We start from the raw sequence: 14,237 nt of genomic DNA, 5'->3' as shown, positions 1-14,237 counted from the left end.
CTTGACCCTAACAATAAGCGAATAAGCAGAATATTATAGAAACTGTAAGAGTAATTTGAATATTTATCATAGAGCTGGAAGAAGTAAGTGACTTGTAAACTCAGTGGCCAAGAGGAGGCCAGAAAGCTAACATAGTGACAAATCAATTAGGTAGTTACGGTTATCATGATTGCAAATATAGGATCATTATCACTGCTTCACCAATCGGTTATTGTTGTGAACAGTAAACTCCATGTGGTTCTAAGCAAGAGTTGGCTAAAATGTTAAGGGCTGGAAGAGGCCAATAACGTGCACTGACTGACTACACCAGAAGTGGAATCCCCAGCTTGTTTCCTGTTAGGTACAAGGATACCTGGGGGTATCGCATGGGTATGAACTTGGGAGAACTCTGTGACTAAAAAGAACATTGCTGGCGGTCCTTTGAGACCACATGTGAACAATCTTTGACTGTCAGTTCGTTAAGTGCGCAGATGTATCATGTTAGTACTACCTTAGCGAAAATCAAAAAAAGTGCTTACTTGGATTCTGGTCATGTTATTATACAACACACATCTCATCCACAGTGCAGCACTACATTGGTGTCCTATGACGACCAGCAACTACACTGCTGATGTCCTACCACCATTGTGCTGTGAAGTTAGCACATTTGGACAGCAGTTCTTACGCTATGGTACCTGAGGCTACCAAAAACATCCTCCATGGTAATGACACACTTCACGACAGTGCTCAGCCAGTGAACAATGCTAACAAACAGTGGACTGTATCAGAAATCTTACTCTATGATTTCATGATGGACTCCACTTCGATCACAAACTGGGCTACTTCCAAGCCCCATCGATCTATCCAGCTGCATTCACCTGCACCTCCATTGCTGAGGTGTCATGCATGCCACGCCCAAATTCGTTAGCTCTGGAACACATACAAACAGGTGTCTTGTCTTCCAACTCATCTATTGTGCACCACATTGTGTCACATGCGGAGCCTAATTGCACTGCCTTCCCCCTTTTGGACTGAATAAACCAAGCCTGTAGTTTGTCGTTGTAGGCAATATTTTCACATCATGTGATGTTACCACATGACAGTACAAAATTTATCACACTGCTTAGGCGCCTGAGTGAACAGGCGGATACAATGAGCAATGTCATCCTCATTTCACCTTCTAAGGTTGTCAGATTTTCAAACTAAAAATATGGAAATGTTGGAAATGATGGCCAAAGTAGTCCCATTGTGATATTATTGACACGTTTTACCTTTAGAAGACCGTTATATACAACTATATACAAAAATGTACACAAATAATGAGTGTTTCTCCAAACGTTTGCATCTTTACAGAACATGTACGTGCTACTCAAAAATGTTTAATTAAAACGACTTTCATAACTGTAATTTTAACTGTAGCAACTTTCATAGAATCGTAGCACTGTTGACGTTTACCAAATATTTAGCTACAGCAACTTTCATAGGCTCATAGCTCTATTCATATTTGCCATTTGCTTTGCACTCATTCAAAAACTTGACATATTTTACATGACTGAAAAACTCTGCAAGAAAAGTTGAAATTTCTAACTGTTTGTAATAATTTCAACACAATTTCTATTTCTTACACCAATCCATTTGTTACTCATCACTAAAATATGGATTGTTGATTTGGGAACTATATTATTTGGATGATACAGAAATGGTAGCAAAAATAAAGAAATACAGCTTCATGAAACACAAGGGAAAAATTATCAAACAATACAGGAGACCTGTTGAAAATATGGGAGATGGGAGAAAATATAGATATAACCCTAGAGACCTCATAAAATACATGAGATCTGGCAACCCTACTGACATTGCATAGTAAATATGTGTTTGCTAAAACAGAACTCCTTCATTGCCTCACCTGCTTGTAATGACAGTATTGCCAAGAAAGTAATATACACTTAAAGTCAATCATTTACAAAACATAAAAGAAATGAAATAAATTTGGTTTGTGAGGTTATTCATTTCAGTTCATAATAGGATCTCGAATATTTCAAAGTATGCACGTTTATTCTGATACTGTAACCAGTAACACAGTAACATAAGGAACTGTTTGCATAAATATTGTCACTTCTCTCTGAGCGCTTCAGTCTTTGCAGACAATATTGTTTGTGTAATTAATTATTCCAAAAGTTAAACTCAACTTAAAAGTAGAATGTGTGTTAAGAAAGGAAGGAAAGCATGTATTGTCCTTGTACGAGAAACTGCACTGATTGGGCAGAGACTTACTTTATTGTAATAACTTTGGGAGCAATGCTCTGTGGCAGGCAGTTAGTTGTGATTGTGCTATGTGCTCTGTGTGTAACTGTGAGCACAGTGTGTTGACCGATGAAATACATATGGAGGAATATTTATAATGTGGCTATATGTGAGACAGCTCAAGAAGAGGTGTGCCACTATGTAGTAATTAAAGCACCACGACATTAAATGAAGGGAAGAGGGAAATGGAAATTATTTATCTGCCACCGAACGATGATGTCACAGCAACAATTAGGCTAAGTTATATATACTTGTAAAGGGCAGTATCTTGTTAGCAGCATGCAGTCACAGTTTGAAACAAAAGGATGAAATACAGTGGAAACAATTCATTTATTGTATTAACTATTTTCATTATCTATCATTACAAGTTCTTTTGGCATTCAAAAGTTTCGTTATGAGTATACCGTTTCTGTCACTACAGAAAATTATTCAGTTAGTAACTGCATTACATTATCTTTGTGAGTAGTTATGTTGATTGGTCCAGGAAAAGTTTTTAACGTGTGTGCATGATGGTGTGAATAATTATTGCAGTTATTATATTACTATATTATTAGGTGATCCTGTGATACAATGCAATGTCGTTAGGTACTCCATGTCAACCTTGTATTTGTCATAGCTGTTTTGTTTCACACTAATTACAATTGCCATTAAGGAACATAAACTACTAGTTTTTATTCATAACATATGCTTACTCCTGTAATTGTGGGACTTCATAACTAAAATTGATGTATAACACAAATCAGAATTTGACTCAGAACCGTAAGGAGAGCCTGTTCTTGTTATTAGTTGGCTGAATGAAGTTATTGTCGATCTGAAGTTAATCCAATTTATAATTGAGGTAATAAACTCTATTTGTGAACGTAACAGCGCCTGTTACTATGCAGTAGTAGGCATTTTACTAGAAAACTTTGATAGAAGGCGAGATCCCTCCCAATCGAGTAAGAAGATCGCTTCAAGAAGGAGAGAACAATCGCACCATGCACTGCTGGTATAGTTTGTTTATCATAATGGCACCACTGCATTGCCGGAATATCGCCGACAGAAACAGCTGCAAAGAGACCTGAATCGATAAGTGGGCTACATAATATTATCACGAAATCTGAAGAGATATTTGCATTAGGTGGAGTAGCAGGGAGAGGGAGGTGGCCCATTCCCATGGCAGTTGTTGATGAAGTTGCCGTAGCTATAGCCAACCTTGCAGCACATACCTCAAATTCTGCAGAAAATACTCTAGATGTGTCATGGGAAATGTATCTCCCCTGGTCAACAGTTCAAAAGATTTTACAGTGCATTTTACACTAATATCCCTACTGGATTCAGAATGTGCATCAAGTGAAGTCCCAAGATAGGGTACAATGTTGTGACTTTGCCCTTTGTTTTTTAGCACACATGTAAATGGATGACATGTGGCCAGGGAATATTCTTTGGATGGAAGAGACGCACTTTACTCTGCCTGGTTCTGTGAACACACGTAACTGTCACTTATGGGATTCTACTTCACCACATGTTGTGTAGGAACATCCACTGCACTTAGCTGATGTGACTGTGTGGTGTGGTTTCACAAGTTCCTTTATTCTCAGTCCATTTTTCTTTGAGGAGATGACAACTTGTAAGCCTGGTTAGGCGTACAGTGATATCTGCATACTATAAGGACATCCTTGAACAGCATGTGATTCTAGCCATGCAAGAACACAGATGTCTCCACACCACTGTTTTCGTGCCAGGTGAAGGATTTGCTTCAAGAAACCTTAAGTAATGTCACATAATCTCTAGATGATTTCAATATGTATGGCCCTCCAGATCCCCCAACTTAAATCCATGTGACTTCTGGTTGTGGGGAAATCTAAAAGATAGTGTTCATCAGGGATGTGACCAGACTCTTCATGATCTGAAGGGTAACATATGATGACATATCACTCTGATTACAATGGATATGCTATGAGCAACTATCGACCATGGCATATTATGGATGCATATTATGTTGCTGAGTCAGGAGATCATTTTGAACAAATGTAGTAAGTTGTGACTATATCCTAATAAAAGCACAAGAACCATCGTTTCATGTTTGATCGTCCCTCCCTTTTCCTGCAACCACACCACATTCTGACTCCTCACAGCATCATATTTTCACCTGGTGGTGACAAAAAGTAGAACTACTAATTTTTCAGCATACAACATAATCACACTTATTAATGAACTTACCTACAATGTTCCAGGATCATGGAATGTATACAGCCTGCATTGCAGAGCTAGGAACAATGTCGGTAAAATCACCAACCTGTATCATGAGTGTATGGAAGAGATAAATAGGTTAAGTGATGATTTTACAGAATATTGAGAAGAAAAGAGAGGAGCAATAAAAGAGAGGTTTGAAAGATATGTTATGGACAATAGTGAAGGTACTTAGTTAGTCATTTAATTAGTTAGTTTCATGTTCTGTAAATCATTTTTCAAGATAAATCATAGCGATGTGGAATGAGTAATTTTACAGTCACCTTACATTTTTTTTTAAATATACAGATGTGAGTTATTAATTCATACTCACCACTTTTTGCACTCTACAATAACAGAAATTCTTCTATGAAATAGACTTATATCACTTGATAAGTGATCAGAAATTGTAGTTTCAGCGTCATGCACCCTTTTTTGTACTAAAGACAACCTTAATGTCGAGTAATGGTTGTCATTTTTCCTTCCAGTACTGCATTAATTTACATCATTGTTGCTTTTGAACTGCAATGGACTATTTACAACAAACTTCATGAGGGAATAAATACACTGTGAAGCAGTGGTGGAAATGTGCAACTCATTAAACAAATGTCTACGAGATGATCATGGGTAAGCACCACATATTGTTCTTACAGCAAGTTTTTGAACTATGAAGCCTTTCCCTCTTAACGATGTGTTACCACAAAACACTAATGAATGAAAACATGCAAATTACATCAATTTACTCATTTCTATTCCCAAGATCTGCAATGATTATAAGTGCAAATGTGGCTGGACTAAGTTGTTTTAGGATGTCCACAATGTGCGTATTTAAGTTTAAATTCTCATCAATATGGACATCTAAAATTTTTATGTTCCTACCCTGTTTATTACTTCTGTGTGTTATTAATGTAGTACTGCCAGATGTGAAGAACTGTATACTTACATGTTGTGTCTTTTTAAAATGAGAATGTGAACATTTGCAGAAAACGATTCAATGTCGCTTTTAAGAACATTTTTTACTATTACTTATGTTTCTGTATATATTGATTGCAATGCTAGCGTCATCTGCAAAAAGAACTATACAGTAGTTCACTTCTTTTATCTTGGTGGCTCGTGCATGCCCGCACAGACGCGGGAGATTGCTGCGTTGCCAGTTGCACACGACGCACGTGCCAAGAGAAGCAGCGCCATAGTATACCATAGTTAAAAGCTTACGTTTAGGGGGGAGCGCGCAGTCCATGAAGTAAAGCCACCACGGCCGCTTTAACCCTTTCGCTGCTACAGAGAAGTGCTCCCCGCATTCCGCTCTGTGCTCGATTTTGCCACTGCACTGCTCACCTGTGCTGACACATGGTGTTCTGACTGCTTTAACACTCTTATCATTCGATTCCACAAAAACTATTTGCCCCAAAAATTAGATTTTTACACATCTTTTTGACTGATACCTTCACCCCATAAATGACTTAATTTTGTTTCTATGTTCAACGAAGTTATTATGCAGCATTAAACATAGTAAACCATTGCACGAAATTTTGAACAGTTTGCACAGGTAAAAGTCCATAGAGTATACTTTCCGTTTGGTCGATTCTAGTTGCCACAATGTTGAGAATCAAATGTGGACAAAATACCTAAATTTCATATAAAATTTACTGAATAACAATATCTCATTTAATTGAAGTACCACATAGGTGTCGTATGTAATATTGAGAAATATTCCGTATTTAGCGACTAACAAAAGTTTTTTTTTACACCGGGCACGTTTGGCTTTATTTTAAAGCACTTCAATCAATCAAAAGGAAGTAGGCAAAATACACTAAACAAAACTGTGGACTTACAAAACGATTAGGACTTGAATATACCGTCTATCAGTGAAGTGCTCTGAGCTATGTCAAATATAATTTTTGTGTGTGGCACACACAAACAGCATTATTTGCTAAAACACTGATCAGCTGACACAAACGTTGAATATTGTGTTACCGCAGCACAAAACTACGAAAGGTGACTTGGCAATGGACGAGGCAAAATACTGTCCACTGAAGATGCTTCAAAAGAGAGAAAAGTGTCTGGTCTAAATAAGTTGCTTATTACAGTTGCAGAAGAGGAATATATTTGAACACCATTGGTAAAACTGCGACTTTGGAACAAAAACAAGAAAGAGAACATGAGTACCACTGTGTATGTGCCATACCTCTCATTGATAGAAGTGCTTTAAAATAAAGCCAAACGCTCCCGGTGTAAATAAAACTTTTATTACAGTCGCGAAAGATGGAATATTTCTCACTATTACATACGACACTAATGTGGTACTTAAATTAAATGAAATATTGTTATACAGTAAAATTTATATGAAATTTAGGTATCTTGTCCACATTTGATTCTTAACATTGTGGCAACTAGAATCGACCATACAGAAAGTATACGCTATGGTCTTTTACCTCTGCAAACTCTTCAAAATTTCGTGCAATGGTTTACTACATTTAATGCTGCAACAATAACTGGGTTGAACATCGAAACAAAATTAAGTCATTTATGGGGGAAAGGTATCAGTCAAGAATATGTCTAAAAATCTAATTTTTGGGCCAAATAGCCTTTGTGAAATCGAATGATAAGTGTGTCAAAGCAGTGGGAACACCACGTGTCTGCACAGGCGAGCAGTGCGGTGATGACAAAATCGCGCACAGCGCGGAATGCGGGGAGCACGTGTCTGCAGCAGCGAAAGGGTTAATGAAGATACAACACACTAGAAATTTCAAAAAATTGCATTCAAACGAATAAAATTCGTGAAGTAAGACACCTCGTTATTGTTCTTAAATAAAGAAAATATCAAGCACCGCACAAGGTTTGAAATCTCCATCTTTCACTTACTAACCAAACGCCTTAACCGTTACGCTAACGCAGCTCGTCCTACAATAACTCCAAGAGGACTCTAATAGGTCACGCAAAATACTGACTAACACTGTTGGTGTGACTGTGAATTATTCACACTTCGTCGAAGTACAATAGGAAATAAACATTTACCGCTGTTCTTTATTGCGAAAAAGCGGTTTGTGAGATTGATACAAACAGCTTTCCTTACTATCGCCTGAATTAGGAGTCTTATTGCTTGTTTGGTTTAATTAATAGAATATGAAGCAATTGGTATAAAGAATGCTTTTTCCAAACTTTCTATAAAAGAAAGTCTGCTATCAGGACATTGCTTATGTTCTATTACTTTATTATGACTGAATGTTTCTAAAACTGAAGACACTCGTCTGTGCTCTGCTCTGCAGTCGAGATCAGGCAACGTCGTTCTCTGTTCATTGGCTGACTGTGTTTTGTGACATCAGATGCGCAGAACGAACCTAAACTCAGCCGCCAACATAGTTCTGTTTGAAGATTGAATCTTGCGGAACCCCATACATGATTTCTCTGCAAGAACAACATTCCCAGACTACATTCATGGAATTACTAACTACAATGTTCTGCATTCTTTTGGTGTTGAAGTATCAGTAGGATTTAATGAATAAATGTTGGATTAGGATGATCAAATAGGGTGTATGAGGATGACTATGATGCCATTAGGTACTTGTTATGATGATTATAGATCAGAAGGTTATGAAGAACATATGATGGAAGTTTGTCTATGGAAAGTAATAAGAAGTCAACAGTGTGAGTTTAAATTATGTACAAAGTGTTGATATTGTAGAGGGTAGTGTAGAATTATCGCATCAATACCATGTGAAAAGGAGAAGGCTGCATTAGCTGCAGTGCCAGATGAAGTATGTGCTGTGCTGAGGTAAATGAGTGTGTGAATAACAATGTGGGAGGTATTGATTTATGTGCAGTAGTACATATGCCGTTTAATAATGGTTGTTGTTTCAGGGCCATAGCACCTGGGCCAGATGCACAGGGAAGAACATGTGTCACAGATTTTTGCCTCCTACAGAGTGCTACTACAGGTGATAATTTTGTTGTAGATATTTCCATGGATACACAGGAAGCTATTCATGATGATAGTTGTGTTGCAAGTGTTATGAATGATGAAAATGTACAGACGCATTTATTTCTGAATGACACGGATTCGTCGCCACCTGTGATGACACTGCCTCTTCAGAAACTGAGAGGAAGAGAAGAAAGAAGAAATTTGGATTAGAGGCTAATGGTCAGGCCAACATGACTGAGTGCATTCAGGAGTAGGTAGATAGTCCAGGTTTTGGTGCAGTGTGTGTCATCTACAATGTCATTGATGATGTGACTGCTGCCTCCTCCACCATACAGCAAAGTCCATTAGCCATATTTGCAAAATGCCAGAAATTCAAATTTTGGTAGTAAATTCAAGAAATGGTGGAAAATTCAAAAACTGGCTGGGAATTCAAAAAATAGGCCAGTTTCAAAAGTGGGTTTTTATCCCCACTCCTATGATGTCATTGTGAAATTACAGCTGTAGTCCTAAGTGTAAATTGGCATGGAATTCAAGAATTCAAGCCGGTACATTGTCATACTGGCTGCCTTGGGATACTGGCACACGTTCTATAACGATAGAATCAAAGATGGCTGACCTGGAATATAGTCACTGGCTCTACAACGTCAGTATCCAGAATCTGAAATACTGACACTGTGACACTGTATTACCATATCAGAGAAAGGATGTTTGTTCTCCTTAAGGAGAAGGCCTGTCTCCTAGACAATGAATGTCAGTGAGCTGACCTACAGAACATGTTTTTCATGAGCTATTATTGACTCAGACAAATAGGGACCTGCAGTCACGGTTGTCAGGTAACTTGTTCTAAGTCTAGACTTCAAGTCAGGCACCAGATTCTCCTCCGATTTTACTTGCTGGCTGCCCCAATTTAAAATCCAAGTGTTTCAAGTTTAAACAGTTCTCCCACCCCTCTAACACCATAGTTTAAACAATTTAGTTTGGCCATGGTTTCCTTAAGTTTCATCCACTTAGCTTGCTGCTACTGTCTGACAGTCCAGCATACCATCACTCGGAAATTGCGCCACCATTAGGTGATGACAGTCAGTTGTGTTAGTGGTAAGCTATGCAGGGACAGAAGCTCTAAGTTCCATTAGCATAGAGTCATGCCAACAACCACAGGCGACAGCTCTGTGCAGAGAGATGCAATGCACATACTACCGATTCAACAACCTAATGTGTATTGGAGTATAGAAGTTCTGATTCAAATGCTAATATGCTGATGTGATGGCACTGCAGCCACAGCCCACATGACCCAAGTTAAAATGATGGGAAATATGAAAAATGCAGTTAACACACATGTGCTTTAACCCAAATCACAGGAATTCAATATTCATGTAAGTCGAAAATAACCTATAACCCACACATATGTTGTGCCTGGATACTGAAAAATCAACACATGTGCATTCGTCCTCCAGATGGCGCCTGCTTGCGCACTGGCTCTTACGCCAGAAAATAGGTTCGGCTATGGTTGTAAAATGCACCACAAAAATTTGTGTGTAAAAGTGATGGTGGCTATTACACCTTAGTAACATAACTAACCACGCCATTACCATTATAAACTCACAATTTTTATATGCAACAACCATGTAGAAACAACATTTGAGTTCGAAACACATTTTTGCTTATTCACAAGTAGAATCATAGCCATCAAATATGCGGCGAATAAACCTGGTCGGAGAGTACGATATTTTCTGCAAGATTAGTGATAAATAATCTACTTTACACCACATTTCAAAATGAAAAACTGAACTGCCATCAACAGCAGAACCCTTCGCCATCTACTGGACGAAATATGCAGACAAAAGCCTACAGCAACAGCCATTTCATGGGAATGTCGCGAGAAAGTGGTAGCTGGTGTCCTAGTGTGCGTATAATGCAGGCACCACACCATTGCAGGACTGCACTGCCAACTCACTGGGTGGAGCGCTGCCATGCAGCATCGGACCACGTGTGTCAACTCTGGTGATGAACCGTCAGTGCACTGTCGTTGGTCAGGTGTGATTTGTGGAATATTTTCGTGACCATAACTGATCAGTGGTGGACAATAAATCAAACTATAGAAGTTTCGTTTAAATTTTGCGTTTACTTATTAATGTGTCAGAAGTACGAAGCATATAATCAGCAAAAGAAACTTCAGAACTGACATCAATCAAATTGGTCACGTCGAGTGCATTTGATGCTGCTCTCATCAGGTTTATCATTCTGCATGAGGCTGGGCATGAAGAACACTGTAGTAGGTGGTTGTTAGACTGCGCAGCATGTAACTGGCAAAGAACTTACTCCAAAGAAAGGGCCCACTTCTGCAGGTCGGTCTTGCATCTTGTGGTACTAGAGCATAGTTTGTTGAGAGCCTTCCATGTTGCCCACTTCTCTGTATAACCAGAAGCTAGCTCTTCCGTCAGAACCATCCATTTTTCCAAATGTTGACATTTCCCCTGCCACTCTGAGATTCTTGCTTACTGTGGTAGTTGGCAAGAATCTCTCTATTGATGTGACTTCTGAAATTTTCCCGGCGTATTTGTTCTTCTAATAATTTCCGGGTATGCAGCCGGATCCCGTCGACATTCTGCCACGATATTTCGGCCCAGAGACGTCCGGCCATCATCAGGTGAGTACACAACTACTGAAGAGCCCAGGTGCAGTCGCGGTATTTATACCGATTCTCTCGCACGTGTTGACATGCGCGGCATAGCCGAGTTGTACGTGCTGCCCTCGGTGGTGAAAGTAAAAGATCATCTAGTCATTGAGTATCGAATGACGCTGTCTATTCCGCTGTGAATGTATAATTTTAATAACAGGATTCCAAGTTTTATCCAGTTGAAAGCCGTTGTCACGATTTATAAGATTATCGGCAAGACGTATTTCCACTGATTCCTTGATTACGGAATCCCAAAATCCGGAAACCGGAGCTAAAATTTTTGTTCCATTGTATTCCATTGAATGTCCCAATGAAATACAGTGCTCTGCTACTGCCGATTTTGACGGTTGCCGCAGACGGGTGTATCTTTCATGTTCTGTACATCGTTCATGGACAGTTCTTGTCGTCTGGCCAATATATGCAGAGCCACATTCACAGGGAATTTTGTAGACGCCTGCTTTCTTCAGTTGTAAATCGTCTTTAACGGATCCAACCAGGGCCCGGTTCTTTGCTGGTGGACGGAAGATAACCTTGATTTTATTCTTCTTCAGTAATCGGCCTATTTTCGACGACACATTCCCGGCGTATGGAAGAAACGCAGTTGATTTAAAGTCGTCATCAGCGTTCTCAGTGCGCTGCTTCTTGTTATGACAGTTGCGCATGGCCTTTCTTATTTGGCGTGAAGTGTAGCCATTCTCTTTAAAAACCTTCTCCAAGTGTTCTAATTCTGCGTGGAGGTTTTCATCGTCCGATATTACATGCGCTCGATGTATTAAGGTACTGAGAACGCCGGCTGTTTGTGCTGGGTGGTGGCAGCTTGACGCCTGGAGATACAGATCTGTGTGAGTCGGTTTCCTGTACACAGAATGTCCTAATGACCCATCATTTTTACGGCATACTAGCACGTCTAGAAATGGTAAAGTGCCATCTTTTTCAATCTCCATCGTGAATTTGATGTTCTCATGTAAAGAGTTTAAATGATGAAGGAATTTCTCCAGTTCCTGTCTGCCATGAGGCCATACAACAAAAGTATCATCTACGTACCGCCAGAAGACCGTAGGCTTTAAGACAGCAGACTCAAGTGCTTTCTCCTCAAAGTCCTCCATAAAGAGATTAGCTACCACAGGGGACAAAGGGCTCCCCATGGCGACGCCGTCTGTTTGTTCAAAGAATTCGTCATTGAATAGAAAGTACGTTGAGGAGAGTATATGTTCAAACAAGGCCGTCATTTCTGCACTGAATAAGTTACCAATAAGATGTAACGATTCCATTAAAGGCACTTTGGTAAATAGTGAGACCACATCAAAGCTGACTAATAAATCCGAACTGCTAAGCTTAACTTCCTTCAAGCGACTGACAAAATCCTCGGAATTACGTATATGGTGGCAACACTTACCCACATACGGCTTTAGTAGTGAGGCCAGATATTTTGCTGTAGAATAGGTGGCAGCACCAATATTACTCACTATTAATCGTAGTGGGGCACCATCCTTGTGTATCTTGGGAAGACCGTAGAGTCTTGGTGGTACTGCATTGTGTGGTCTCAATCTCTTGATAATTTGTTCAGGTAGAGAACAGTCGTTCAAAAGGGTAGCAGTTTTCCTTGATATTCGGCTTGTTGGGTCCTTTTCAATTCTTCGGTACGTGGAATCATTTAGCTGACAATATATCTTCTCGTTGTAGGCTTCCCTTGTCAGAAGAACTGTGGCGTTACCCTTATCCGCAGGCAGTACGACTGTGCTAGTATCTTCTCTGAGGCTGCGGAGAGCAGCTCTTTCAGCTGGCGAGATGTTACTCCGTTGTGGCGCACATTTCAACAACGTTCGGCAAGATTCACGTCGAATTTCGTCTGCATTATCCGCAGGGAGACGTCTAATAGCTTCCTCAATGGAACTGATGAAATCCGTTAAAGGCAGTGAAACAGGAGTAGGGGCGAAGTTTAAACCTTTCGCAAGCACTGACATCGTCGCATCGTCAAACGATTTCTCCGTAAGGTTCACCACGGATCGTCCAGAGATAGCTTCTTGCGGCTTTCGTGTTACGAGTTGGCTAAACTTCGCACTTTGCCTGTTCGTACTGTTCCTGTGAGCCCAGTCTGCCTTGGCCCAAGATACACCGTCAATCCAGTCCCAGCTAAGGGAAGAACATCTTGCTGCAATCTTCAGATGTAAATAATATAAATTCCTGGCAACAGTGTCTAACTCACGACGCGTATAACGGATTCGTTCTCTTAATAAAGCCAGACTCGCCTTGCGTTTTATATTGTTGGCGGCCACACTATTAATAAAATGAACAACTCTGGCGAAAGTTGGAATCAAGTTATTGTTTCTACATTTCAGTAAAAAATTTAGTGAACACAGCAACCTGGCTCTTTTCTCGCGTAATTTATCCAGTACGTGGATATCCTGAACCATCTCCTCCCCGTAAAGGTATTTGATGTGACTTCAGAAATTTTCCCGGCGTATTTGTTCTTCTAATAATTTCCGGGTATGCAGCCGGATCCCGTCGACATTCTGCCACGATATTTCGGCCCAGAGACGTCCGGCTATCATCAGGTGAGTACACAACTACTGAAGAGCCCAGGTGCAGTCGCGGTATTTATACCGATTCTCTCGCACGTGTTGACATGCGCGGCATAGCCGAGTTGTACGTGCTGCCCTCGGTGGTGAAAGTAAAAGATCATCTAGTCATTGAGTATCGAATGACGCTGTCTATTCCGCTGTGAATGTATAATTTTAATAACAGGATTCCAAGTTTTATCCAGTTGAAAGCCGTTGTCACGATTTATAAGATTATCGGCAAGACGTATTTCCACTGATTCCTTGATTACGGAATCCCAAAATCCGGAAACCGGAGCTAAAATTTTTGTTCCATTGTATTCCATTGAATGTCCCAATGAAATACAGTGCTCTGCTACTGCCGATTTTGACGGTTGCCGCAGACGGGTGTATCTTTCACGCTCTGTACATCGTTCATGGACAGTTCTTGTCGTCTGGCCAATATATGCAGAGCCACATTCACAGGGAATTTTGTAGACGCCTGCTTTCTTCAGTTGTAAATCGTCTTTAACGGATCCAACCAGGGCCCGGTTCTTTGCTGGTGGACGGAAGATAACCTTGATTTTATTCTTCTTCAGTAATCGGC

This window comes from Schistocerca gregaria, chromosome 5 (assembly GCF_023897955.1).
Source record: "Schistocerca gregaria isolate iqSchGreg1 chromosome 5, iqSchGreg1.2, whole genome shotgun sequence".
Lineage (NCBI taxonomy): Eukaryota > Metazoa > Arthropoda > Insecta > Orthoptera > Acrididae > Schistocerca > Schistocerca gregaria.
The sequence above is the reverse complement of the archived record's forward strand: the minus strand, read 5'-3'. Positions refer to the sequence as shown.